We start from the raw sequence: 12,127 nt of genomic DNA, 5'->3' as shown, positions 1-12,127 counted from the left end.
ATGGCTGTCCCCACTGCCTCTTCCCAGCCGGCCTACATGTAGAGGTTGGCGGGGAGCTGAGTCTCTTTGCAGGTTGTCCGTCAGCCCCCAGTGCTGGCATTCACGTGCCCGTCCCTGGCACCCCTTTCAGGTGTCCGAGCCACCTTGCCCCACACCTTCCTCCTGTCCCACAAGCGGGGCCAAATCCACCCTCACCAGCTGTAAGCCTTGGGTCTACACTTGGCCTCTTGGAGTTTCTCCAAGAAAAACACGGGGACGTGGATCTAGAAGGTGTTGAAGTTCTCTTTTGGAGCGAACCTTCCATGATTCCTGGATTCATAAAGGCTATTGAAGGTACAGCCTGCAACCTCCACAAATTATCTCTGGAAACAATTTTGCTGTGAATTGTTCCAGAGAAGGCATTTCAGCTGAGAGGGGCTGAGAATCGGATACAACACAAGTCACAGAATCTTCCAGAGCAGTGTCCCCAAGGTTCAGTAGCCATGGCTCTTGATTATGGCCACTGTGAGTGGAGCAGACCCCTCCTTAACCCACTGGTGGAGTGCTGGCCCACCCTATTACCTCTTTTTGGGGGGTGGTGCTGCACATGGGTCCCTCTCCTTCTTCCACCTGGTCCCCAAGGGTGGACCTGACTTTGTGGCATCCTTGGGGCGGGGCCTTGCCATGTATAATGGACAATGACTACTGGGTTTTCCTCTGCGTTAGAAGTGGGGCATCCACAGTGTTTTAGATGTCAGGGCATAAATCTCACCTCCACATAGCTAGGGTATAGCCATGGGCATGTACCTGAAACTTCCTGAGTTTTGGTTCTTCACCTGTGATTTGGTGGTAATACTGTGCAAACACTTTAAAAGGGTGCATTTTGTGGTATGTGAACTATAACTCAATGAAAAAAGTTTTTGAACCTGGAGGAAGCAGAGACTATGCCTATGGTTAACCTTTTCAGACAACAAAGATTTTTCTTCTGTGAATGTCAAGAATGGGGTACTATAAAGAAGCAACATTTGGCAAATGACAGCCTAACAAGCTTTGAGGAAGTAACAACATGAAAGCAAAAATGAAAGACTAAGTAGAAGGATTGGAAGGCGTGGTTAAAAAACTCTATCAGAAAGTGACAAAGAGAGAAGAAAGGGATAAAACAGAAGAAATTAGAGGCTCAGTCCAAGAGGTGCAGTGACCAGATGGTAGGCATTCTGGAAAGAGACAACACATAAGATGATGGCTTTAAAACACAATTCAAGAAAATTTTCAAGAAATGAAGGACATCAGCTTGTAGGTTAGAAAGGTCCGGTATAATGGATAAAAATAGATCCACACAAAAGCATATTGTTGTGAAATTTCAGAACAACCATGTCAAAAAAAAAAAAGATTCTAGAAGATTCCAGGGGGATGGTGGAGGAAGGCAGCATCTAAAGAATCAGAACTCAAATGGCTTTGGCTTTCCCAGCAGGAACTTTGGGAACTAGAAGATAATGGAGTGTTCTAGAGGAGGATGATTCTCTACCTGGAATTTTATATCCACAGAAACTATCAATCAAGTGCAAAGGCAGAATAAAGACATTTCAGAAGTCCGGGCAGCAATGACAAGCAACAAGTTAGATATTCATCCCGCAACAAGGACTGAGCTTAAAAATTGTCCTGAAGGAAAAGAGTCAGAAACATAATGAGGTAAATAAAACCAGTGATAAGGGCTTATGCAAAAATAAAAAATGTGCATTCTGCAGAGGGTTGGCACACGTGGAGCCTGTGGTGGAGGAGGAAGAGAGAAGGGGAAAGAAGTTGGAAATGGGAGGAGGGGTGAAGCCTGGTGAGAGGCAGAAGGAGCAGGGACCCCCGTGCCATCCGCGGGAGCCATCACAGCATAAGCCCAGCTGTGCAGAATTGGCAGTGCCTCCATGAGACCAGCAAAAACCCACTCTAGCCCTGGGAGACCTTGTGTTGGTTTTTGCTCTGTCACCATAACAAATTACCACTGACTGGGAGGCCTGACCGGCGGACATTTATCTTCTGAGTCGCGGAGGCTGAAAGTCCTAGATTAAGGTGTCTAGTGGTTCAGTGTCTCCTGAGGTCCCTGTCCGTGTCTGTGGATGGTTGTCTTCTCTGGATGTCCTCCCATGGTTGTCCCTCCATGCCTCTCGGTGCCCTACTCTCTTCTTATAAGGACACAGTCATATTGGATTAGGACCCACCCAATGACCTCATTTTAAATTATTCACAGCTTTATAGACCCTGTCTTCGAGTAAGGGCACATTCTGAGGTACTGGGGGTTAGGACTTCAATGTATGAATTTGAGGGGATACAATTCACCCCATAGCAGGTAGACCGCTAACCTTCAGAGATTCAGTGTACAAAATAATGATGCCAAGCTCTCGAAGGTATTTGAGAATCATCTGCATAAAATGTGTGTGAGTATATCGTTTAGCGATAAGATACCAAACACATCTTGATTATCATTTCTGCAGGTTGAGAACCCAGTTTTCCTCTCATTCCTCCATTTTATGGGTTGTTTGATCGTATTAAAGCAGCATATTGCTAGAACCTCCCCCCCCCTTTCATCAGAAACCGCATTAGCAGGGTTTTATCTTAAAATGTTCCATAATGCTGTCTCATGTTCATGGCTTTGATCTGATGGAACCAGATCTTTCAGATTATAGTTTCTCTTCTGCGGCTGGCTGAAGAGTCTCACCGGTTCAGTCGAGTGCAGGGTAAGAGAAGTTCGTCCCTATAGTTCCTTCTCCTTGCTGCCCATCCTAAGACACCTTTATCCAAAGAAAAACGGATTTGTTATTTAATGTAAAGCACGCATAAAAGTTTGAGCTTCTTTTGCAGCTTTGAAAAAAGTCTCCTATTTTTATTTTGCCAAACGTGGCATTTTATCACGGACTGTGAAAGGGGCCCCTTTTTCTTAGGAGTGACACGCCCTCCCTGCCGGGCCTCCAGGGCCTCCCGTGGAGCACGGTGTTTAATGATGAGTTATTGGGAGTCACAAGCATTTGTGGGACTGTGTGGGAGTACAAGATTGCCTTCTGATGAGACACAGAATCCATGTTCATTGGCATCATGGTCAGAGCCTTGTTTACATGAAGATTTGAAACCCAAACAAATGGAGCGAAGCCCTCCAAGGCCTCAAGTGTCCTCTTGCAGAGTAGCGTCCAGCAAATCCTCCATAAGCATGAACTGCTGGTGCGAAAGCCCCAGAAACTGCTGACCAGGTAGACAGAGGCTGCCCAAGGGCAGCGGACACCTCTAGAAAATTCGAGGAACTTCCAGAAATTGCTCTTGGGTCACATTAAATTAATGAAGACTCCCTGAAAATATATTTTTTTCATTTTTTATTGTTATGTTCATCACCATATGTTACATCATTAGTTTTTGATGTAGTGTTCCATGATTCATTGTTTTTTTAAATAAAATTGTGTGTCCATTATGCACAGGTGTCCTGTTAGGCCTCCTGGGCAGGCAAAGGTGAGACTGACCTTGTCACTGTTGTCTGAGGTTACCAGTGTGTGTGTGTGTGTGTGTGTGTGTGTGAAGAGCATCAGTGGAGATGGCTCTATTGATCATAAGATGAGGCAAGGTGGAATGCGTAATTCTGCTCAATATCAATATTATTGAACGAGGGCTAAAGGTACAAAAAAAAGTCTGAATGGCCATGGCACATAAACAAAAGAAATGCAACTAGTACCCAGTTTATAGGAAATATTCAGGCTCACTAGCCATGGAAGAAACAGAAATTTAAGGAAAAACCAGTTTTGGGTTATGAAATTCACAAGAAAAATAAAAAAAAAGTCATGTTATTTCCTAATACTGGCAAGGGCACAGTAGACAAAATATTGAAAAGAGGGACACCCAAGGATTAATGTTGGTTGTTCTATGATGATGGAATTATGGGTGATTTTTCCTCTTTGTTTGGCCTTTAAAAATGGTTTCATTTTGGGGTGCCTGGGTGGCTCGGTCGTTAAGCATCTGCCTTCGGCTCAGGTCACGATCCTGGGGTCCTGGGATCGAGCCCCGCATCGGGCTCCCTCTTGGGCAGGAAGCCTGCTTCTCCCGCTTCCACTCCCCCTGCTTGCGTTCCCTCTCTCGCTGTGTCTCTGTCAAATAATAAAATCTTTAAGAAAACAAAAAAAATAAAAATGGTTTCATTTTATGTACACGTGCACACATTCACAAATGCATACAACATATCACCGCTTTACAAGAATTCCAGTTTGGGCTGTGGCAGGGCAAGGGGCCTACTGCTGACACAGGTGAACATAGTAACTTAAAGGAATAATGGAGGCATGCCAACTTCTAGAAACTTCCTGACAACTTCTGCTTCCTCGAGAGAAATCTGCTTAGGGTATGGCTATGAAAGAATGGGACTGATGGTTTTGTGGCTTGTGGCGTCTCTCATTATTTTGTGGGTGTTCCTGGGGGTTGTGCTTCTTAAATTTATTCATGAACTTGTCAGAACGTTCGTGAAGAGCTACTATCACATAATTGAGAAAGATACCCGAGGGTGTTACCTAACAGGAGTATCAGCTGTAAGGAAAGCAGCAGAATGCCTGTAGATGCAGATAAATTGGTTGAAGGAGACCAGATCCCAAGAAACTGGGTGGAGGGGGATGGGAGGGAGCAGAGGGATGTTGCCCAGTGTTCATATTGTGGGCTGTTTGGGGAAATTCATTTTCAGTTTGGGTTCCAATTCAGAAGTGGCTTTTTAAGCCAAAAGAATGAGTCAGATGCCCTTCCTCCCTGTTACTCAGTTGTGAAAGATGCCGGCTCAGGATTCCTCGATCTCAGCACAAGCCCTTTCTTTACTTGCAGCCTGTATGGAAAGAATGAACTTTCATGAAAATCAATTGATGAAGACTTAGTCCTTGGAGTGGATTGTGAGTATTTGCAGTAGCAGAACTAAAAATAATCTGTAAATAATCAGAGGTCCTGGAATAGGATCAGCAAGGACCCAGAAGAAGTGGGGAAAGCAAAATAAGCCAAAGAAGATTGAAAAAGAACTCTGTAACCTGGAAAAGAAGAAATCTCAGTTGGGCCAGTAACCCACTCTTGTAATCCCACTGATGAAGAGCTCCTGGGTGGTCCTCCAGCAGCACAATTTTACAATTACTGTACACACCCATCCTCAAGTTGATGAATAGGAGAATGGATTTAATTCTTATTTCAGAACATGGGTTCTATCAACACATTATTTTGCCACTAATACAATGAGGGTGACGTTTGGGAGAGGAATTCTATGTTGTAATAGTATACTAGGCAATTCAGGGCACCCAGAAATTCTAGTGGAAACAGTTTTTAAAATCTTGAAGGCATCAAAAAGCCAACAAAATAGTAAAGAACCACTAGGGCCAGGGTACAGGGGAGGATGAAAGTCCAAGGTCTTGTGTTGCCTTTTCCACCGCCCTGCCCCGCTTTCTGCAAGGGTATCTAAAAGGCAGAGAAGCTGAGCCGTGTGGAGCTAAAAGTATGGAACCCAGGGCTTGCCAAGAGGGGAGAGGAAATATTAAAGATAAGAACAGAAACGGATGAGTCATATGTCTATATAACAAGAATTTAGTAGAGAAAATGAACAAAGCCAAAAGGTAGTTCTTTCAAAGGATTAATTAAAATGATAAATCTCTGGCAAGTCAGATTGAGAAAGAAAAAAAAAAAAAGAAGACACAAATAACCAATACCAGTAATTAGAAAGGAGATAACACTATAATTTCTAGTTTAAGCAGATATCATGGCTAACTTTTTGAAAAACATTTAACAATTAAGATAATAGTGGACACATTCCTAGAATAATACAACATGCCAAAACAACATTTAGAAGAAGGAAAATCAGGAAAGTCCTATAACTATTAAAATAATTAAATTCAGAATTTAACACTGCTTCCCCTTCTCCCCTCTGTGCATGCACACGCGCACGCCCACATATACACAGAGGTCCTTGGGATCAGAGGGCTTCACCAACAAATCCAACAAGTATTTAAGGAAGGAACATCACTAAAATTGCACAGCTTGTTCTAATAGAGTAGAAAAAGAAGACTACTATGCAACTGTTCACAAGAGCATATCCCTGATGCAAAATCCGTTATTGACAATGTTTAATTATCTACTGTGAGGTAAACCAGATAAGCTATACCAGGGTGTCTTGATGAGGCTCAGTTTCCCCAGCATGCGCTAGCTTAATGAACCATGCTTGTCAAGAGCACTTCTTATTGGTCGGAGTAGAGAGAGAATAACCAATCATTAGGACCACCACTTTGTCTCTTACACCTAACAGAAAAGGAAGGTCAGAGATCAAATGCTTCCAACACGTTTTAAAATATCACCTGGTCTAAAGGAAAAACAGTGTTACTATCTTCAGTACTGTTTTCAATGTTACTGAGATAATACAATTGCAGAGACAGTCTGTTAGAAGATTTTGAGGACCGGTCAGGGTCGCCAAGGCCGAAAGACCAAAAACGTACATTCTATGAGTCATGTGTCCACACATCATGAAACCAATATACAACCAAATGTGGTAAATGGGAAGAGTCACATTCAGGGCATATCTACATGGGATTCCTTGCACAAGTCAGCAGACCCCAGGGAGAGAAAATGTTCCTACTGCAGCGTTGGTGATATAGACCCTGGGGTCAAGTTGATTGAAGGCTCCAGTAGAGGAATCCTCTGCCTTGTGGGGATCAAGGACCAAAGACTTATGACTCACTCTAAGAGACTTTCATAAGAATAGCCCACAGAGGCATGGCACTTTGTAGCTTACAAAATTTGTTTGCATCCACGGGTTTTATTTTCAATTCAACTCTGTTGGGTAGGTAGATGAGCTATTACTCATTACTCCCATCTGCCACACAGGAAAACCAAGACTTAGAAAGATGTAAATGGATTTGCTCAGGGTTACATGGTAGGTAATAGGATTAAGTCTTCAGCATTTCAGTGTAGCTCTTGCCCCCTTATGTCAGTGGTTCTCAACTGGTGGTCCTTGGAGTTCCTCCTAGTTTCTCAGATACCCATAACGGCATGAAATAGTAATGCATACACTTACACCACCATTGTTACATGTGTGTGTTTATTGCACGTAATAAAAGAACAAAATTCTTTAATGTTGTTAATGAATTCACCTGTGCCTTTTGTCATTAGTTCTTAGTTAATTAAGTAGCTCCACACATATTGTTTAGCACCTACTATGTGCCAGGTGCTTTTCTAGAAGCTGGGAATACAGAATTAAATAAAACAGAAAAGGTCTTTGTCTTCTTGGAGCTTATTTTCTTGTTGGGAGAGAAAGACAATACAGGAGTCAAGTAATAATATAGTTGACAGAGTACCAAGTGTCGGGAAGAAAATAAAGCAGCTAAAGAGAGAGAATGAAGGTGGTGGAGGGAGGGTGGTAGAGACACAGTCCTCCAGAAGGCTCCACGGAGCCTTGCCCCAGGCGCCCCTGATACAGGAGGATCCATGTATAAAAGCCACATCCATTCACAAGGGGGAGCTCCACAAGTTCCGGAAGGCGGGAGGGAGGTATCACTGGGGAGATGGTTTTGTTAATGAAAGGCAAAAAAATAAGGTCATTATAAAGAATTTCTTTTCCTTGATAGAACTGGAACTATTTTTATAGCTTGAAGAGCCTGTGATATAGATATAACTGTGAATAAAATAGGGGCAATGTATAGAATAATATTACCTCCATGCTTTTAAAGCGTGGACACAGGCCTCTACATTATTTTGGGTGCTGTTTTTGGAGCAAAATTATTGATTTTGGAGACAAAAACAATGTCATCGTTGTAAATTTTAAGACTTTGTACTTTCAAAAACATTACTTAACACTTTTTTTCCCCAACACTTGAACTATTTGTCTTTCTTAACCAAGAAACTCTCACGCTTTCTGGTTGTAATGATTATGTGTGTGATACCCAACGTGGCAAGCCTCTTGTGCAGCCTAAAAGGGGAACTGCCTGCCACCAGGATAATTATCAAAGAAACCGATACACTTGAATTTTGTTTAAGAACAACTAAGGACGAATCATCTGTTCTTTCTGCCAGGGATTTCTCCCGGCCAGAAATTTCTCCAATTACATAATAAATAATGGATGTCTCATGCTTCAGATTATTCCCACATTTGTTTCACAAGCTATAGCTTGTCTTGTAAACGTAAAGCACACTCAGTTGTAAACTGAAGACCAGGGAACGGAATGTTCTCTGGACTTAGAAACTCTATGTACTTCGCCTTCTTCCTTTTTAATATTATAGAGCTTGTCTAAACAAATTTAGCCCCGTCTTTAACTCATCCCTGCTAAGACAAGGAAATGGTAAAGTAAGCATTTCATTAAGAAGACTTCAGAAAGAAACAGAGCGAAAGAGAGGAGATACTATCTTTTTAGCAAATCGACTTAATTTTTTCTCCCAGACTTTTCAGAAATTGTCCATTGTGGGAAGGGCAGAGATTGGTCATGTTCTCCGCTTGCAGAAGCAGCTGTGTGAGCTGCCTGTGTGGTGGGGGCCACCGGCCTGATCCCAACTCTGCTGCCTCTGCCCTTTGACTGTTTGTTGCCCTCTCTGAGGCATCCCTGTCCATTACGCTGGCCATTCAGATTTCTCAAAAACAAAGTAAATTAATTCTTCCTGGAGACATAAGTAGCAAATTGTCGTAGGAATTACAGAGCCCACCGTGGCCCACTCCGTGTTGAACGCCGGGCTTTGGTTTCCATTTTGCCCACGTGGCCAAGTTGTCACCCGGGCCTCTGAGAAAGTGCGCCCCCTCCCGGGGGAGGTGGGAATTGTGTCCAGGCCAGACCTCTCCTGGTCAGAGGCATCCTTCCTGGAAAATCAGGTTTTTTCCAGCCCTACTGTGGTGACAGCAGGGACACAGATGACACAGCCCCAGGACTAAGGAGAGCCACCTCACGTAGAGTGCTTCTCCCCGACTGGCCTGTGTGGAGGTTTCTCTGTAGATCTCGGGAGACCCTCACAGTGACCTGGGAAGAAACCAAAGCTCTCAGGGAGTAGCTTCCTGATTTGGGGTGGGGACCCGTCTCTTCTCTCACCCCTGTGACTATGGGAAAGGACCTACTGTGGGGCCCAGCCATGGAAGGTGCTGGAAAACTCAAGTTCCTACCTTCCCTGCCATCCTTAAATACCACCCTTTTTGCTGATGGGAGCCTAAAAGGGGCTCAGTCCGGGCAGCCTTCTTTCCAGAGGGGGGAGAAATACAAACAACACAGCAACTTTATTCTCACCGGGTTGTCAATGTCAAATATGGTGGCTTTCACCCCACAAGTCATTATCCGAGATGGCTCAACCAGATGGGGAGACAAAACTCTGCTGGAGTCGGGTCACGGGCTCTCCGAGCAGAGAGCAGGAACAGGGGACTGAGGAGAGGGGAGGCCTGGGGGCCCAGGGCGACATCAGCCCCCACCATTACACCACGGTTCTCCGTGCATCTCTGCTCTGCACGGCGGCCAGGTCCTGTGAAGGGTGCTGCCGATCACAGCGCTCACGTCCGGACGGGAGGCAGAGCAGAGTGGTCCCCAGTTAGGAGCTTATGTGGGCTGGGGACATTCTCTGTGGGTGTCTCCTTGTTTATGAGGAAAGCCCAACCACTGGTCCACAGGAGTGTGGACGGGAGAAGGGGGAGAAGTAGGTGGCTGTGACCAGCCTCCACGGCAGGTGAAAGTCCCTTCACCGCGCTTGAAGAGTAGTTTCTATGGCTTGGCGTCCCGCCTCCCTTAGGCCCTTATAGATGATCTGCACCAGTTTCCTGCAGGAAGCCTCGGGATCTGTCCTGGTCCGGAGACCCCTGCTCTTATTTCCCAGGGGATGGATTTTCTCTGCCTGGCAACATGCGTCCATGGATGCCACCATCTTGACCCCGGGAGAATAGGAAAGTGGCTCTTGTCGGAGAAGCAGGGGAGAGGGGAATGAGGGCATCTGGCCAAGCAGAACCGAGTTTGGAAATGATCAGGTTTCAGAGTGGACCGGAGATGAGAGCAGGGATGAGATGGAGGGAATGATTGAAAAATTTGGAGTTGAAGGAGCAGCAGAAGGCGAGCTATACCAGGAGGGCTTTCAAGAATTCAATGCAAGGAGGGGCGCCTGGGCAGCTGAGTCAGTTAAGCGTGGGACTCCTGGTTTCAGCTCAGGTCATGATCTTGGGGTGATGAGATCGAGCCCCATGGCAGGCTCCGTGCTCGGCGGGAGTTTGCTCGGGATTCTCTCTCCCTATCCCTCTGCCCTTCCCTGCTGTGCACGTGCTCTCTCTCAAATAAATAAATAAATAAATAAATCTTTTCTCAAAAGGGTTCAATGAAAGGAAAACAATAGGTAGCTCCAGAGAAGGATGAAAGAAACAGAGAAGGGATAATGGGCAGATCCTTGAAAAAGTGTAAGAGCAGAGCCAGTTCTTAGCTCCATGCCAGCCTCGCATTCTTACTCATCCAGAGACCCCCGCCCCCCGTGTCTTGCCCTGAGTCTCTCCCTAAGTCAGCAGGTGCGAGAGCTCCCCTCGCCCTGGCCTGCAGCTCTGTGCACACGTGCCTGAACTCGTGGATCCAGTGGGGGCCCCGTTGCTCAGAGCTCACGTCCTGCGTGGCTCTGCGAGTCTTCTTTGAGGTCTGTTCAGCGGTCTGTGAGCCACAGGGTATCTGTTCTCAATTCCGTCCTGCATGACACACCTACAGGGGTTCCTCTGTGTTCTCTCAGAGACTGAAGTGTGTCCCTCCAGTATTCACATGTTGAACCCCTAACTTCCAGTACCTGCAAATGTGACCGCATTTGGAGATGGGGTCTTTAAAGAGGTAAATGAGGTCATTAGGGTCGGCCCTGGTCCACCCTGACTGGTGTCCTGTTAAGCAGAGTTAGGACACAGACACACACAGAGGGACAGCCATGTGAGGACACAGGGAGAGGGTGACCATCTACACGCCCAGGAGGGGCCCTCAGAGGAATCAGCCCTACTGACACCTGGATCTTAGACTTCCAGCCTCCAGGGCTGGGAGAAAAGTAATCTCTGTTGTTTGGGCCTCCTGGTCTGTGATACTTTGCCTTGCAGCCATAGCAAACTCATACCAACCTCTCTCATTTCAACAGCTTCTCTGCTGTTCCTCAGACATACAGGCAGACTCCTGCCTCAGGACCTTGGCCTTGGCTGTTCCCTCTGCCTGGAACACGTCCCCCAGACGTCTCATAGCTCACTTCCCCACCTGACTCGGGTCTTTATTCAGATGCCACCTTCCATGACCGCTTGAACTAAGCTTGGGAGCCCCCAACTCGGCCGTTCCCTCCCCCCACCTCTTTTCTTTCCTTGGCTTTTACCCGCCCTGCAAACATCTGTATCTCCTATTTCTCCCTCTTATCATCCATCTTCCCCACCGATGCAGGGTCACCCAGGGCAGGAGTTTTTCTGCTGTGCTGCTGCCATACACAGTGCCTAGACCAGTGCTGGACACACGGTTGTTCTGCAAAGTCTCGGCGAATGAATGAACACATTGAGGACTCTCCAGGGGCCGGGTGCAAGCTCAGTCCTCACAAACAACTCCTACAAGTTGGTGTGTTTGTTATCTGCATTGGAGAGCAGAAAGGTTAGGTGACCTATGACCTACCCCTCCCTGCCACCCCCCCCAGTCAGGAGAATGGAGATCTGGACCCAGGCAGCCCGGTTCCGGAGTTTTGGCCCTGAAGCCTTTAGGCCTTGGACAAACATGGATTGCCACATGCAGATATCCAGCGGGGGTCCCAGGCAGGGAGCTGGGGTGCGGGCCTCCCAGGCCTGGAGGGGCCTGTCTGGGACCATCGACAAATGAGCCATGTTTGAAACCAGGGTCCAGGGTAAGACAGAACCACATCGATGCCCTAGACTCTCCTTTTTCAAAGGGGAGACACTGTGACTACATCAAATCACACAGTTAAAAATGCAGCCACATCTCATCGCACTTATGTATGTATCTAGCTATAAAAATTTGAAGGATTTTTTTTAGAAATTTGTCCAAAAAAATGAGTTGTTTTATGTTTGGCTCAAATGCTGGGCAATCAACCTGTATACTTAAGGATGATTTCAAGTCCTAAAATTGACCCTACACATTATTTAAAACCTGAAGGACATGTTCTTTCTTTCTTTCTTTCTTTCTTTCTTTCTTTCTTTCTTTCTTTC

This window comes from Callorhinus ursinus, unplaced genomic scaffold, assembly GCF_003265705.2.
Source record: "Callorhinus ursinus isolate GAN/ISIS: 27379988/994484 unplaced genomic scaffold, GSC_fseal_2.0 scaffold75, whole genome shotgun sequence".
NCBI lineage: Eukaryota > Metazoa > Chordata > Mammalia > Carnivora > Otariidae > Callorhinus > Callorhinus ursinus.
Note: the sequence above shows the minus strand (reverse complement) of the source record.